General features: G+C 42.0%; 1 protein-coding gene across 1 annotated transcript in view; it reads left to right on the top strand.

Annotated features, from left to right (window-relative positions):
• Positions 1-1,168: 1,168 nt before the first annotated feature.
• The window catches only part of ARHGAP35 (Rho GTPase activating protein 35), a 111,521-nt gene continuing 96,526 nt past the window's right edge, over positions 1,169-16,163 (top strand). Inside the window, exon 1 of the mRNA XM_043501612.1 lies at positions 1,169-1,383. The gene's annotated coding sequence lies outside the window, so the exon portion shown is untranslated. The remainder of the gene's footprint in view (positions 1,384-16,163) is intronic.

Here is a 16,163-nt window from a genome sequence, read left to right as displayed (position 1 = left end):
CCATCTTGGCTAATAGCCATTGATGGACCTATGCTCCAGGAACTTATCTTATTATTTTTTTAAACCACTTACACTTTTGGCCTTTACAGTGTCCCCTGGCAATGAGTTCCACAGGTTTGCAGTGTGTGGAGTGAAGCACTTCCTTTGGTTTGTTTTAAACCTACTACCTGTTAATTTCATTGGGCAATCCCCTGGTTTGTGTATTATATGAAAGGGTAAATAACCCTTCCCTAGTCACTTTCTCCACACCATTCATGATTTTAGAGATCTCTATCATATCCCGCCTTGGTCGTCTCTTTTCTATGTCGAACAGTCCAGGTTTTACAATCTCCTCTCATATGGAAGCTGTTCCATACCCCCCTAATAATTTTTGTTGTCCTCTGTAAGCTTTTTGAATTCTAATATATCTTTCTTGAGAGGGGGTTACCAGAACTGCAGGCAGTAGTCAAGGTGTGGGCATACCATGGCTAGATACAGTGGCATTATGAAATTTTCTGTTTCATAATCTAGCCCTTTCCTAATGGTTCCTAACATCCTGTTAGTTTTTTTGACTGCTGCTGCACAGTGAGCCGAGGCTTTCAGAGAACTAGCCACGAGGACTCCAAGATTTCTTCCTTGAGTGGTTACACAGCTAATTCCGACCCCCTCATTTTGTATGTAGAGCTGGAATGATGTTTTCCATGGGACCCTAAGCATGTGGCATATGGGGTGCGTGGGTTTGGGAGGCATGCATGGGTGTGGGGGAGCGTGCATGAGGTGTGCATATTGTGTGGGGGCATATATGTGGAGGGTGGGCAGGGATGGAGTGGGGGGCATGTGTGGGGGTGTACACGGCAGTGGGGGAGGGTGGGCAGGAATGGAGTGGGGGGCACGTGTGGGGTGTGCGGGGGGGGGGCTCGGGATATAAGTGGGGGAATGTGGGGGGGTCCCGGGCAGGGGGCAGGCGCTGGGGTGCGGTCACGCATGGGGCTAGAGGGGCGTGCGTGGGGGGTGTCACGCGTGGGAGCGTGCCTGGGGCTGGAGGAGGGGTGTGGCCGCGCGTGGTGCAGCAGGCTCAGAGCCGGCGGCGCGCGCGCGCGCCCCAGGCTCCCTCGCGTCGCGCGCACGCCGACGCACCTCCCCCCCCCCAGCCTCGCGCCGCCGGAGCCCGCGGCCCCGCCCCCTGCTGCCCGCGCGCGCGCTCGCTCGCTCGCTCCCGCGGCCCTCGGCGGCGGAGTCTGAGGGGAGGAGGAAGGAGTCGCGGCAGCCGCCGCCATTACAGGCCGAGCCCGCCCCGAGAGGGACTCGCGCCCCCCCCCCCCGCCAGCCCCCACCGCCGCCCGGGGAGAAACATGGCGCCGGCGCCGCCTCCCGGAGTCCCGGGCCGGACCCGCCGCCGCCAGGGTAGGTATCGCCCCCCCCCCCGCCGCGCCGCCGGGAACAATGGGGCCGGGCCCCACCCCCTGCCGCGGCCTGAGGGGGGAGCCACCCCCCCCACCCTGGCATGTGGGGGGGCGGGGTGGGGAGCGACCCCCCCCTTCCTGGCATGGGGGGAGGGGAGCCACCTCCCCCAGCCCCGGCATGTGGGCGGGAGCCTGGGGAGCAACCCCCCCCACCCCGTGGCTTGGGGGGGGTAGAGAACAGGGAATGACCCCCCCCATCCCCGCTCTGACGTGGGGAGCAGCCCCTTCTCCTCGCATAGGGCGGGGGGGGTGACCCGCCCCCCTTTCCAGCCCCTGGGGCCTGAGTGGGGAGGATGGAGCGTGACTGTCCCCGTCTCTCAGGCCCCGGGAGGGGGGGGAAGGGAGGTGTGTCTCTCCACCCCCCCCAGTCATGGGGGAGGCGGGCGGTGAACTGCCTGCCCGCCCCTCCACCTGGGCGCCTCGTTGCGCGGGGGGAGCGAGGAGCTGCCTCCTTCAGCCGCCGCCCCCTTCTTAGAGTGGGGAAATGCGCCCTCGTTTCCTGACCCCCCGACCAGGTGCCATGAAGCAGCCTCCTAGCCCTCGTTGTGGCCCTCGGGGAGGGTTAAATGGGGGAGCCACCCAGTGCCAGGGAACATGGATCCTCTCACTTCCTTCTAGGTGGCTGTTGCGTCAGTCCCCACCCTCCTGCCAAGGGTTTTCTCCCATCCTTTTTCTCCTGTGTCAAGGGATAGCCCCCTCTCCTGTGCCAGCGGGAGGATGAGGAAGTATCTGTTTGCTGCCAGGGAATATTGTTCACTGTTCCCAGGGTTTTCTCCCTAACACCCCTTTACCTCACTCCTCCCATGTCCTAGGGTGGTCTGCTCGACCCTCAGTGCCAGGAGATTTCAAGATATGTCCCCTTCCTTAGTCCTCAGGCACAGTGCGGCAGATTTTAGGCCTCGCCCTCTTTATCCTCTTTGCTTTGTGCTTTCTAGGGGAGGGGTCCAGAGTAAATTTACCCTCTCTCTTTCAATTATAAATAATTTCTCTGAGCTGGGGGGGGGGAAGGGAAGACCCCTCATCCCCACAAAAAGAGACCTGATTTTTCCTCCCTTGGCTCCCAGCATCTCCATGCAGATGGAGAACTCTGATTTTCCAGTCGCTGGAATCTCTGGGTTTTGTGACTGGTACAGTAGAGACTCCCTCCTGTCATTTGCCATCGCTGCCCCCCTCCTGCTCATGTGTCTCTTCACGAGTTCTGTCTGTCTCCATGAGCTTGGCCACCTTCGAGCTTCACCCCATAAAATAAGTTCTGTGGTGGGTTAGTGTATGCAGTTGAATGACAAGTGATGGGCACCAGTTCATCATGCCTTCTGTTCTACTAGCCACTGCTAGAAGCCACCATCTTCTATAGAACAAGGGGTCTATCCAGTCTGAGGGCAAAATTTGAGGATCAGAGAGTCCCAGTTGTCTCAGTGAGCTTGTATCATGCACAGTTAATTGGGAAGCATCAGGCACTAGCTGGTAAAGTGGGGCAGTTGTCCCAAAGGGATTGGACACTGCAGCTTTAAATGCTTCTCTACATTAAAATAGAATAAATTGACTTTCTTGGAGGGTCATCTCTCTTTATCTGTCCATTCAGTGCAGACATATATATCCATTTTAGCACATCCTTTGGGGGGTATCAAGCTGCATATGTTTGTAATAACCCTTCCCATAATCAGTTACTAAGGTCCAGTCCTGCTCATATTGAAGTCAACTGGAAACTTATTGACTTCTGTGGCAGCAGGATTGGACCACAGCTCTGAGGGAGCAGTTGTGTGAAGGGCTAGCAAGATTACACTGATCATTTGTTTTATCGTCTCTTACTTAGATTAGAAATCAAATCATGTATGTGTGTATATAATCCTGTGTATCACTGATACATAGTCATGGAATAAAAACATTCCTATGTGATGTAAATCAAAATAACTTCAGTGTTTAGTAGGACAGTCATGAGTTTTTAATTGTAAATGGTGTCAAGGAACATTTAGCAAAGCCTGTGAGACAGAAAACACAGTTTCTTTTAGCCAGTTAAGTATAATCAGGAAGTTAATATGATCTGCAGTTTCTAAAAGGCCCTTTAGTTTCATTTGCACTCTAGGGCAGAGTTGTGCACCATTTTTGTCTCAGGAATTCAGGTTTATTCTCTTAAAGTGTGAGTCGGTGAGGTCTGAAAATATAGCCAAGTGTGGCTTTCTGGAGTGTGGCAGTAAATATTTTCTTAGCGTGCTGAACTAAAGGTTTGGACCTGTTTTTTTTTTTTTTTACCATCATTCACATTCTTACTTGAAAAAGAAATATTTGTGTATGTTCTTGTGCTTGGTTTACATAATAGAATGAGCAGACAGATTTACTAGGGAGCCGATTTTTTTTTTCCTTGCTTGCTTGAACTGATAACTGATTTTGTAAAGATTGTGGGATGCTGTGAGCTGACATTGAAGGAGGGAATTCAAAGCAAATGATGTATTTATATCTGCTTTTGTTCATGTATTGATGGCTTCAAGAATCTGTGGTGGTAACATTTTCTGTGATAGTTATGTGTGTCCCTTTTAGTAAGGTGATGTGTTTTCTGCATAGATTCTGCATTTCTCATCACTGGAACCCTTTAGAGGTAAAGATGGGTTAGTGAGGACATTCTTATCCAAGGAATAGGTGATGAGGGTGTGTTCCTAACCATTATTTCTGTGAAAGGAGCTGGGAATTACCAGACCTCTTTGAAAGGCAGCAATAGCCATGTTGATGATTTCTCATTTTCCTGAATTGTAAAGCTGTTTAGTGTCACATTCTGATATAAAGTTACTTTTATTTTTTCTAGTCTAGCTTGGACCTCACTTTGTAACACCCAAAGTGCTCAACTCTCAAAGGTGGTGTTGGATAATGAAGAGGGTGGCAGTTTATGTACAATACTGAATGTAAAGTTCTTGTTTTTAATCCGTGTTTTGGTTGCACAGTTCTTGTTTGCATTGAACAGGTGAAATAAAGCACAAACATGCCTTGTTTCATTTTTTAAGTCATTCAAATGGAATTTAATTCATATTTGGGGGGAGAGGAAATCCACACTGTTTTTTGCCTTTGTAATTAAGACTACATATTTTTTAAAAAGACTTAACTTTTCATGCTGAGTCATTGTTGACCCAGTGCTCCAATAGCAAAGATCTGAATGAATGGCTTGAATTATTGCAATTTGTTTCTATATCAATATTCCTGAAAGTGCACAGCCCTCCCTACTTTTTAATGATTATATTCGGAATGTTCATTCTGGAGTTTTGCAGGGTTATTATGGAAGATATCTTTTTCTTTTCACTTGTTCTTCTGTAAATTTAACAGCTTTCTGTTTCTTGATTATGGAGGGTGGTGGGATTATTGTCAACATTAATGTATTCTCTTGAGCTGTGTGTTAACAGAATTGTTGCTTAAAATACTGTGCTATTCCCATTCTGTTTTCTCCACATGCTACCTTTTGTTAAATTTGGATTCTTTTTCTCTAAATTATCAAGAAATGTTAAAACTACAACTGGCCCTGTTTACCCTAGGATTTTAAAATGTGTTATCTATAACATTTTGAAAACGCAGCTTTTTCCTCGTGTATGTCTGGCCTTGGAGACTGCATTTGTAGTGTTGGGTGCGCTCCATTGTAGGAGCTTGTAGTATTAGTTTTTTTTTTCTCAGTGGAAAGCGCAATGTCTATCCGGGGGGAAGGCATGGGGAGCTGAGTACAAGGGGAGATAATTTTTGGTAGCCAGAAGACAACACGTTGCACTTCAGACAACCAGTCTGAGCACCAAGTTGAACTGCATTTTGAATACATGGCCACTATCCCAAATACAAGTTGCCATATTGACGCAATCTCTATTTGGACTCTTCTGCAAAGTGAATATAGTGTATTCGGCAAGCATCAGGTCTCTGTGCAACAAAGAAGAGAATAAAAAGAGTACTTTTGGCTCCTTAGAGACTAACAAATTTATTTGGGCATAAGTTTTTGTTTCCACTGCCTGCATCCGATGAAGTGGGTTTTAGCCCATGAAAGCTTATGCCCAAATAAATTTGTTAGTCTCTAGGGAGCCACAAGTATGCCTTGGTTTTTTTTGCTGATACAGACTAACACGGCTACCACTCTGAAAGAGAAGAATGAATGTCCTGTCATATACTTGTACCCTGCATTCTAAAAGGTCTAAATGTTTTCCTGCTACGGTTAGTGGCTTGTTTCATATTATAAATTTTCTGAACAGGCTGTAGTAATTTTTTTAATTTAAGACCTTCCAAAATCTTTTTCTTTAGATAACCAGTAAACCTCTCTAATCACTTGACAGTGTTCCTTTAAATATGAAGGATTATTTCTCCCTTTGGGGAAACTGCAGTCATTTTACAGCATCAGATTTACAGAGATGCGCTGTACAGTCCACAATATACACCATATCCTGTGTTATGTACTTTGAAAATTAGTCTAACTGATGTATAAATTGACCATGACCAAAAACAATAAGTTTCTTTGTTGCATATTAAAGTAGCATGTTGGAATTGTATTGATTTTTAAATTTCGTTGTAATGAACCTCTAAGAAAACCTTTAAAATCCCAGTTTTTCTTTCTCCATGGAAGGTCAGTGATGTACAGTTTCATAATCTATTGGAACCTCTGCATGTACTGACACATGGCAGCTGTGTGAGTGATCACACTTCGCAGGAATAAAATGAGAAAAATCATTACCATTAATTGCCATAGGCAATTAAAAAGACCTCTTTTGGTAATAAATTGTTTACAAATGAAAGTGGATAATATGTTACATATGAGATTATTGGACTACCCTCAATGATTCCTAAATCAGGATTTTTAGACAAATAGGGGCTTTTATATCTAGATAGTGATTTTATGTGGGATAGGATACCTAAATGGACTAGTGATAATTGGCATTTTAATCTGGCCAGATAGAGTTTGGAATGGATGCTTGCTTAGACTGTAGGTGGATTGCTGGCTGATGCTGTTATTGTGATGTAATTTTTAATGGCCTGGATTCATTGATTTATTTCTTTAGCCTGCTGACTGATGTGAGATTCAAGCACTGATTAGTCATTAAAAGAATGCAAATGAACCCATTTGATAAATGTAAAAAACAACAACAAAAAAACCCCACTTCTGTGAGGACTAGCAGTGGGCCTGTGAAATTGGCATTTGCCCAGTAAACAGTCATTGAATACAAATGCTTGGAAGATGGTGGGTTTAGCTCCAGTGGCCAGTGAATTTGCGGTTTGCATGACTGAGGTTAGTGTCTTTGGCTTGTTTATGCCCAGATCAGGTTGCAGTGTGACATGGTGATGTTTACCTTTTTCATATGTAATAGTTTGGAGTTTTATACAACACTGTCCTCTGGGTTCTAATTCAAGATCTTACTTCTAGTGGCATATGGCACTGGAATGAGAAAAGTGTTGTAATAAATATGCTTACAGAACAGTACATGTTATAACTTATACTTTGATTCTTGTAAAAAGAAAAGGAGTACTTGTGGCACCTTAGAGACTAACAAATTTGTTAGTCTCTAAGGTGCCACAAGTACTCCTTTTCTTTTTGTGAATACAGACTAACACGGCTGCTACTCTGAAACCTTTGATTCTTGTGTTTCTGTTTTTCTCTGTCCTGATTTTTTTTTAAATTATTTTCTCCTGATCTGGATTATCCAAATTTTTGGTGGTTTCAGTTTTTTGAGTCCATTGGAAATTGTTGAAAATAAACTAAAATCTGATGATTTTTTTTTGGCCTGCCACAATCCAGAGTGCTTGTTATCAGATATAATGGTGCACATCTAGTGCCCTTGGTTATGCTATCACAGTTACTTTTTTTTATCCCCCCCCCCCCCCCCCCGAGGTGTAGTGTGTGGAAATATGTGCCTATGGATTTGTGAGCAAGATTAAGACCATAATCCAATCAAATGGCCTTAATCTCTGATATATTTTGGTGAAGTTACTCTTTTTAGCCATCGGGGTCATTCACATTCTTGATGAAACCATGATGATTCTTCATTTCCCCTTCTTTTATTGCTGCTGTCTCTTGGCCCTGCATCTCTGCTTCCATCTTTCTGCAGATGGCTGGGCAGGACGACTACCTCCCCTGCCCCCCCTCCCCGCCAAGAATCCATCAGTGCTGCTCAATTGGCTGGAGGGGTCACAGTTTAGCAATGCTTTGCATATTCCTTTCTCTCCCCTCCCAGGAGCAGTCTGCTGCCTCTGAAGTGCTTCCAGTGTTTGCCTCTCACATAGCAGTGCAAAGCTGTTTTATTAGATCTTTGAGCCAGCCGTATTTATTTCTGACCCTTACCTATCGCTTTTTTGCTGCTACCCTCTTATACTTGATGACAAATTTTCCAAGTGTTTTCTTAGAGTTTTTTAATATCCTTTTGAATCGTCATCTGATTAGGATGAAATTTTAATATCAGTTTTATCTATCAACTATTGAGTACATTGGCATTTGTTCATCGTAGTTGTAATGTGTCCTAATTTTAGTTATTTGTGAAAGGGTGTGGACAAAATGTGGTGACAGGAGATTGCAAGGAGTAAGGCTGTAATGGAACAGTTCGCTAAAGATCTGACACCCTGGAATATTGCTCTTGATGCTGCTAGATCTAGTTTTTATTCTCATTTTTATGTCTTTTTTTGGGGTGTGAGTGTGGAGAGGGGGGTTAGTTGTAATCAAAAGCCCTGCCTTCACATTCCTTGACAGTGATTGGCTCTGACTGCAGTCTTGATTATTAGAGAATTTTTCTTTCCTAGTGAATGTATTCGATGGGCACCATACATTCAGTAACTTGTCCCTTCGATCCCTGCTCTGTTAAACTCGTTAAGGATTTTCACATTTAATTGGTACCTGGTACTCGTATTCTTCTTTTATCTTCCCTTTCAAAAGGTTGTTATACTTTTAAAGAAATTTTTCTTGCAGTCTGGGATTTCTAATTTTAGGACAGTGTCACCCAGGCTTTTCTTAGCTAATCAGTCACTGGTCCATTTATCTCAATTCCTTTGATGTCCAGTGTGATTTTAGAGCGGGTCTATAGTAGTGAAGCTGCGTTGGTCCACAGAGTTAATGCTCTTACATGGCTGTGGTTTCAGGGTAGGTTGTAGTAATGAAGCTGCATTCCTCCTCTCTGCTAATACTCTTACATGCACCGATAACAGGGCTATATCTATAATTTCTTTTGGATATTTCAGGAGCCTTTGATATGCTGCTTTGACCATGACACTATGTCAGCTTGCCTTGAATCCTATGTGCTGGTTACCGGGGATGCATCACTGTGATTCTAATGTATAGGGGATAACAGGCTGTCTGGTAGCAGACTGAGGTGAAGCTCATCATCATCTTGGTAAAAATAGCAGACTGTTGTTTGAATTAAACAGTATATCGGGGTACAGGGGAAACTTACAAACTACTCGTCTACCCAAGGATCAGGAAAACCAGTAAGTTGACTACCAAAAGTTGCTGCTTGGCAGTATATACTAGACTTTTGAGCTATGAACCTGGGATCTGTTCTGCCTTGTAATTTTATTTCTAACAATATTTTCAATATATTCAGGTTTTAATTATCCTCTTACAGATAACTGCTGCGGCCTTCCGCATTCTCTTTCACTTTATTTTTATGTATTATTCTGTAACCCTTGCCTGTATTTCAGTTTACATGTTGCTGTGCATTTAGTTCAAATCTTTGGTTCTAAAATGCTATGCCTATTTTCCTGTTGTCGTCAGACATGCATAGAAATGTGAAAATTGTTCATTTCCAGTATAGAGGTGTGCTGTTTCAAGGTCTTGCCATTGGTTCTGGAAACACCTCTTCCTATTGACTTTGTAGACAGTAACATTTTGGTGTCTTGATCTCTTTACAAGATTCCTGTCTTCGATAAGCCCTTCCCACTTTGTATCTGCGTGTACCTTCGTCTTGGAAGCAGAGCTAGAATATATTGTCCTCTTTGAAATTGTGACCCAGACACATGCATTGGTGTATCTTTCATTTTTTATTATCAGGTAAATGATCTAAAATTTGAAATGATACTGTTCTGTCCCACACACATCGGGAGGTATATTTGAACTAAAATAGCTTATTTTAGGACTTGCTTTGCCATGCTGACCCCATTAACTTGTGGCTTCAGACTTTCTTTGCTAGACCGGAGAAACTGGTCTCTTGGGTCCCTGACTATCTTTCTGCCATGAGATGCACAGAATAGTTACAGTTGCTAGTTCATTTTTATCATCTATCTTGAACTCTTATTCTAGTTGCAGGTAGAGGGGGAGAATGTGCTTTTTGTCTTCTATAAGGGCCTGACTCATGGAAGTCAATGGAAATACTTCCATTCACTTCAACAGGAGTTGGATCAGGTCATAAGCTGTTAATACACAGAGCCTAATTCTGCTCCCTGTATACAGCGCTTTTGTTAGAATCCAGGGGAGTTCCACTTGCTGAGGAATTGCAGAATAGGATAGGACCCGCTAAATATAATGCTTTTTCTTTCAAGGTGAGAGAGAGCTATCACTTAAGGAGATAGAGGGTGTATCTATGGGTGGATGGCCAGATCTGATGCTTGGGACACCAGATGATCTTCATGGTGATACCTTTCCCACAATTTCCCATAGCAGAATAGTAATACTTATTATGTTTTCATCTGTTCACTGACACACACTCCTTTTAAATATTAAAAGGGAAATAACCTAGACAACCCTAGATATTACATTGGAAAAAAGATGCATCAAAATCTGTGCCTCTTCATTTGATTATTTTATTTGTTAACCTTTGGAGTCTATTAAATTTTTGAGCAAATATTAGACTATTGAATGCTTTAGGACAAATTTAGATTGTCAGCTTGCTACTATTGAATCTCTAATGTTCATGTTGTAGAAGTATAAACATGTCATGGTAAACAGTAGATATTTCAATAGTTTTTTCAATAGATGTTATAGTAAGGTATTTATCTGTTAAATTAATATTCTAGTAATGCAAGTAGTATCCTGTAGGTATTCTGACTTTACTTTGCTATAAAAGATGCTAGCTTTTAGGTTCCTCAAAAACAGTCACAACAAGATAATACTAAGAGAGCCTGCAAATGCTAATGAATTAAAAGTATTTGTTAAATTAACCTCTTTCCCTCTTTCCTCTTGGACTTCTGGGTGTATAACTGTAAACAGAACGTGTGTTCTGATAGGCAGTAGTGTCCAGTGACGAGCTCATGTTCCGGATAACATCCCTTTCTAGACAGATGGTAAACTGGAGTTGAGGACATCAGTCAAGTGGTGTAAACAAATTATCTGCTTCTGTGTACATAGCTTGTTGGTGTCAGATTTGAAATGCCTGCATTTCTTGGAGACACAGTTTTGAATTCCATCAGGGGCGACCATTTAGCTTCCCATATGTGTTGTGGGTTGGGTTTTTTTTTGTGAAACCTGAATAACTACAGTCCCATCAGTACTGGTGGACATTAAAGATACTATTGGACTTTTTTTTTGTAAGAGATAGGGTTTCCTCTGCCTTTTCTCCCTCTATTTCCAAATGTTGCTTTGTGTTGTGTGCACCTACTGGCTGCTGCTCTACACCACAAGGTGACTGTTTCAGTGCTGTTCATGTATTTTTTAAAGGACTTTGGGATCTGTCAGGTTGAAAGGTGCTATGGAGAGGTTTCTCAAACATTTACAGAATGGCATGTATGTTAATAGCATGTTTTCCTTCTCCTTCACAGTCAAGCGGACCACTTCCCTTATGATTCAGGGTCACTTACTATCTCTGTAGAAAATTCAGCAATTTTTTACATAAAACAAATTAGAAAAGTGATTAATACATTTTTAGTTTTTTTTTAATGAGATTTAGCATTTGAAATGGGGAAAAGAGGGCAACACAGGCTGACCGCCAACTCTTCAAGGGCCACCAATGGTCTGTGTGCCATACTTCGGAAACCTGTGCACTGTGGAATAATGTAGTATGGCTGTAAATGTGTTTAAAAGGCCAGTATACTATGTAGGTTCAAAGTCTCTTTGCAGGTTCTACTGAACTTTGATTTACTTTCTAATATTCCCAGAACCTCACCCAATATCTTATTTAATTGATATTCCCATAGATATAGCCTAAAATGAGCATGTGATCTGTAGTTCAGAAGTTGGTATCTCTCATGGTGGCAGCGGAAAAAAACAGTCGGTGGACAGATACATGGAGTTCTTGAAATTATCTTTCTATTTTGGACACAATGTAATCTCTGGTGTGGCTTGGCAGGCTTTTTAATTTTGTTTTCTTGATCTTCATGTGGAATTGATATGTTAGGGTAAGTGTTCCTATAGGCCTTGATTGGCGCAGAATTACACACACAATAGAGCTGCTCAGTGATCTACAAGACAAAATAAATCTACTAATAAAATTCTGTACATCACTACAAAGTGTTCCCAAGCCCGAAGAGCAGCTTTTTTAGAAGTAAAGTTTGTCTATCCTGTTAAGTTTTAAGTCAGGATTCTTTTCTTGTGCATTGATCTGTGAGAATTTCAGTGACTAACAAAAACAGCACTCTAGATGTGTAGCAAAGGATGGTTAGATGTTGAAAGTGGTAGGTATGGTTATAGAGACTTTGCACTTACTGGTGGAAAATATGGAATGTGCAAAGTCAAACTTTGCTTCCATTTGAAATAAGTGTTTCTACTTTCTTTCGAGCACTGTGAAGAAACAATAATCCCAAGGATTTGTATAAATTATCAGTAGGATAGTTGAGAGAGGGGATTCTCTCTCTCCTTCAGTGTTGAGTTCCTGGATTTATTCAGCCTCCAAGTTGGGGCAGTGACTGTAGAAGTCCTACAGGGAAACCTGTGAACATCCACAGTTAAGATGATTTCCCTGATTTTGGCTGAACAACAGTGTGCTGTGTACTGTTCAGAGCATGGTGGGAATTCCATCTGCTTACTGTCCAAGACTTCATCGCTCGCGTGCAACCAGATGCCTTTCTTGGCCACATGCACTCTAGAAAGTCAAATTCTGCTGTCTTTGACTGGTAGAGATCTGGAGTTACCCATAACTTTGGTGATGTTACTCTGAATTTACATTGGACAGAATTTTGTTCTATCAGTTTGGGACCCCCATTGTATTTTCTCCTCTAAAACAACTTTGAATTTACCTAAGCTAAATAGAAGATAGAAGCAACTGAATGGTTTCAGACATTTTAAAAGTAGTTGAAACATTTATCATAAATCTATATCTAAGTTTTGTGGATAGTTCATAATGTGATGAGAGATGGGGGAAGGGTTAAAAGCGGTTTGTTCATAAACTATAGGGTTCTAATGACATCCCCCCACCTCTGGAGGGAGATATAGTTACAATCTTAACACTCAGATTTTTTTCATTTGGGAATTCTTTACATAGAAATTTTTGTCTAATGTTAAAGTGAGGTGTTACAAAAGCCATGGCTTAAAGTAACACTTTTGTTTACAAAAAGAAAAGGAGTACTTGTGGCACCTTAGAGACTAACAAATTTATTTGAGCATAAGCTTTCGTGAGCTACAGCTCACTTCATCGGATGCATTTGGTGGAAAATACAGTGGGGAGATTTATATACACTGTATTTTCCACCAAATGCATCCGATGAAGTGAGCTGTAGCTCACGAAAGCTTATGTTCAAATAAATTTGTTAGTCTCTAAGGTGCCACAAGTACTCCTTTTCTTTTTGAGAATACAGACTAACACAACTGCTACTCTTAAACCTGACTTTTGTTTACACTGTGTAATGAGCATTGTCACTCTTCTTCCTTATAATTTAAGGTGAATCAGGCTAGATAAATGTATCCTTATAAGAGATGAAGTAGGGTCTTTTCATGTAGCTGGTATAATTTGGAGTTTAATTTCTACAGTGAGTTTCTGTAAAAAGATTAACTGGCACTGAGAGGAGAGAGAGAATGGCTTTGAGGAGAAGGGGGGATGACAGTAGGGTTCAGAAACATCAGAGCAGAACATAAGTTTTGCTGTACAATGGTTTGCTTAAGTGTCCATAAGCCTGCCTGGAAGTCACAACCCAGATATGGTCAGGCTGTCAACTGGTATAATGGGAATTTCTGCATTATTTTTACAACCATCTATCTCTGCCTCTTTGATACTAAAGCATAATAACATTAGCAGATAAACTAATTTTGAGCTGCCACTTTTCAGTTTTGGTTTTGGGAAGCCCATTTTTATAAAACCTCTCATTTAAATAGATGCTGTGATTAAAATTGAGCTAAATGAGCAAATAGACTGAGGTGAGAAATGGGTGGTAATCCCACTAAGCTTTAATTTTCTACTGCCGCATGTTCCCTTAAAACCTCCATCTACCTTTAACATAAGCCATATCTCCACTGGGACTGAAACTTAGTTAACTATGTTTAACTCAGGTCCAACTAAATTGGTATTTAACACAGTATGACTGGCCAGCATGCATGAGGCTAAATTATTAGTATGACACTGTTTTCTTTTTTAAAAAATGTGATTCTTATGCAATTTTGCCTCATCCTTGCTGACTCATAAAAGCATGTTAGGAAATAGTTTGTTGAATTTTGCTTTAAACTTGAGTCATAGGTAGGAATGTTAAATCCAGTTTAAGGGAACATAGATGATGGAAAAGTTTCTAAGTTGAAACCAAATTAAAAAGTTTAAAATGCTTTTCTTCATTTTTGGTGAAATGGCAATACCAGAAGAGGAATACTACCCTCATAATGGATAACTTCATGCTTAATCCTGAGAAGTTACTTGTTGGTTTGTGTTCTGAATCATTAGGTTTGAAATCCCTTATGCATTTTTAGAACACCTTGTGCCTGTAGGATACTCTAGTTACCCCAAACCCAGGGTAAACAAATCTGGAGGTGAAATAGCCGTTTTATTCCCTTCATCTTCAAATGCAGGTACAACTCACTTGAATCAAAATCCTTGGAGCACATTCACTTATTCTGTGAGTCCAAGAAGCAACACTAACTTGAGCTTTCTGCTAGTCTGTAAACTTCCAGACATCAAAGGCTTCCAAGAGGAGCTGATAGAGTGGTGAGTTTCACAAGACTCATTGTCCTGAGAGATTTCAGCATCAATATGGACACTCCCTCTGATATGATAAGTCCCAAAACTCCAGTCTGAACACTGCACCCTAGGTGTTTCTAAGGTACTTCTGCAACTCCCACCTGTGGTTGGCCATATTCTGGATGGGATTCTCAGGTTGCATGTCGACGTAAGACTGACCAGTATTAAAGAAAACATGCTCAGTGCTAAAGTCTTCACAAACTACTATCCGAGGCTGCCTTCTCTTTTCTAAGAGAGAAAGTGTGTGTGTAAGCTGAAAGTTGGTGGAATAACTTAGGTTGAAGTGCCAGCAATTCACATCAAAACTAGTCTCCATCTTTTTTGCAAATAGTCCCATCTCCCTGCCTTGTGAATGACTAGCCAAAATCTTTTTAGGGTGAAGATCAGCTTGTTAAAGCTGACCCCTGCTAGATAGATGATGCTGGTAAGAAAAGGTAGTTACTTTGAAGAACTTGCCTCATAACAACCCCCGCTATAGATGCTCTCCGATTGAGGGTATGTCTACACTGCAGGAAAAAAACAAGAACAGAGAGTCTGTACCCTCAACTGACTTGAGCTTGCGCTGTGAGGCTAAAAATAGCAGTGTGGATGTTCCCACTAAGACTGGAGCCAGGGGTTTGAGACTATTGTCAGGTTTCAGAGTCTGGGCTCCAGCCAGAGTGGTAATGTCTACACTGCTTTTTTTGGCTCTGTAGTGCGAGTCCAAGTCAGTTGACCTGCGCTCTGAAACTCTCTACTGCAGGAGAGTGGGTTTCAGTGTAGACCTACCCTAAGTCACTTCATATCCGTATTCATATCCATGGGATCTTTTTGGATTCCTGAATGTAACCAAATGGCCAAATAGTCATAGAAGCAAAAAAATCCCATTTCCATTTCTGATTGCATACAAGGTTGCTCCCCATCCTATCCGACATCAAGCTGTTCTGTGGTCCATGTGTTTGTATAACCTCCGGGGTTGATTATTACAACTCGTATCTAGAAATGAAGCTCTGTGCTCTTAGAGCTTTTTAAAAATTAGTACAAGACACAGTAGCCCTCCTATTGTAATGTGTTTACAATTTTCTATAAACTCGTCATCAAGCCCTCCATGGGATTGGCCCAAGCTATTTGTGAGATCTCTACTCCCTTCACAAGAACACCCACAAGAATGACATGCCACTGCAGTAATGAAACTGTCAGCCAATAGGGAGAGGCTTGAGGGTATGGGAGACAGAATTTTCACAGGAGCTTTACCTGTGCTGTGGAGCTCTTGCAAGTGATAAGAATGACCACAGAACTGGCCACTCAGACATAATTGCAAAATTCATGTCTTCAGTTAACTTTCCTTCAGTTTTCTCATACCTTCGCATACAAGACACTTATTCATGCAAATCTAAACAAGCAGAAAAACTCCAAACGAAATCTATAAACTAATCAAGCTACTTTTGCTTGCATTGTTTCTGTACTTAGCTCTTTGGGAGTTGCTTAGGTGCCACAGAGATGGGAAAAATGCATTGTTAACTGTTTTGCATATAATATGAATGTCCAAAGCTTTTGTGAACCCTGATATGCTCTTGGCCAATGTTTTGTGGCCTGGGATTACTGAGTGTTTTTTTTAAATCCTTTTATCAGTTTCAAATTTGTTACATTATAACTCTGTTTGGTATCCCCTTGTTCTTGTATTAGGAGGGTATATGGAGTGTGTGATAAGCCTGTTAAC

The sequence above is a fragment of the Dermochelys coriacea genome, chromosome 23 (genome assembly GCF_009764565.3).
Source record: "Dermochelys coriacea isolate rDerCor1 chromosome 23, rDerCor1.pri.v4, whole genome shotgun sequence".
NCBI classification, from domain to species: domain Eukaryota; kingdom Metazoa; phylum Chordata; order Testudines; family Dermochelyidae; genus Dermochelys; species Dermochelys coriacea.
The sequence above is the reverse complement of the archived record's forward strand: the minus strand, read 5'-3'. Positions and strand labels throughout refer to the sequence as shown.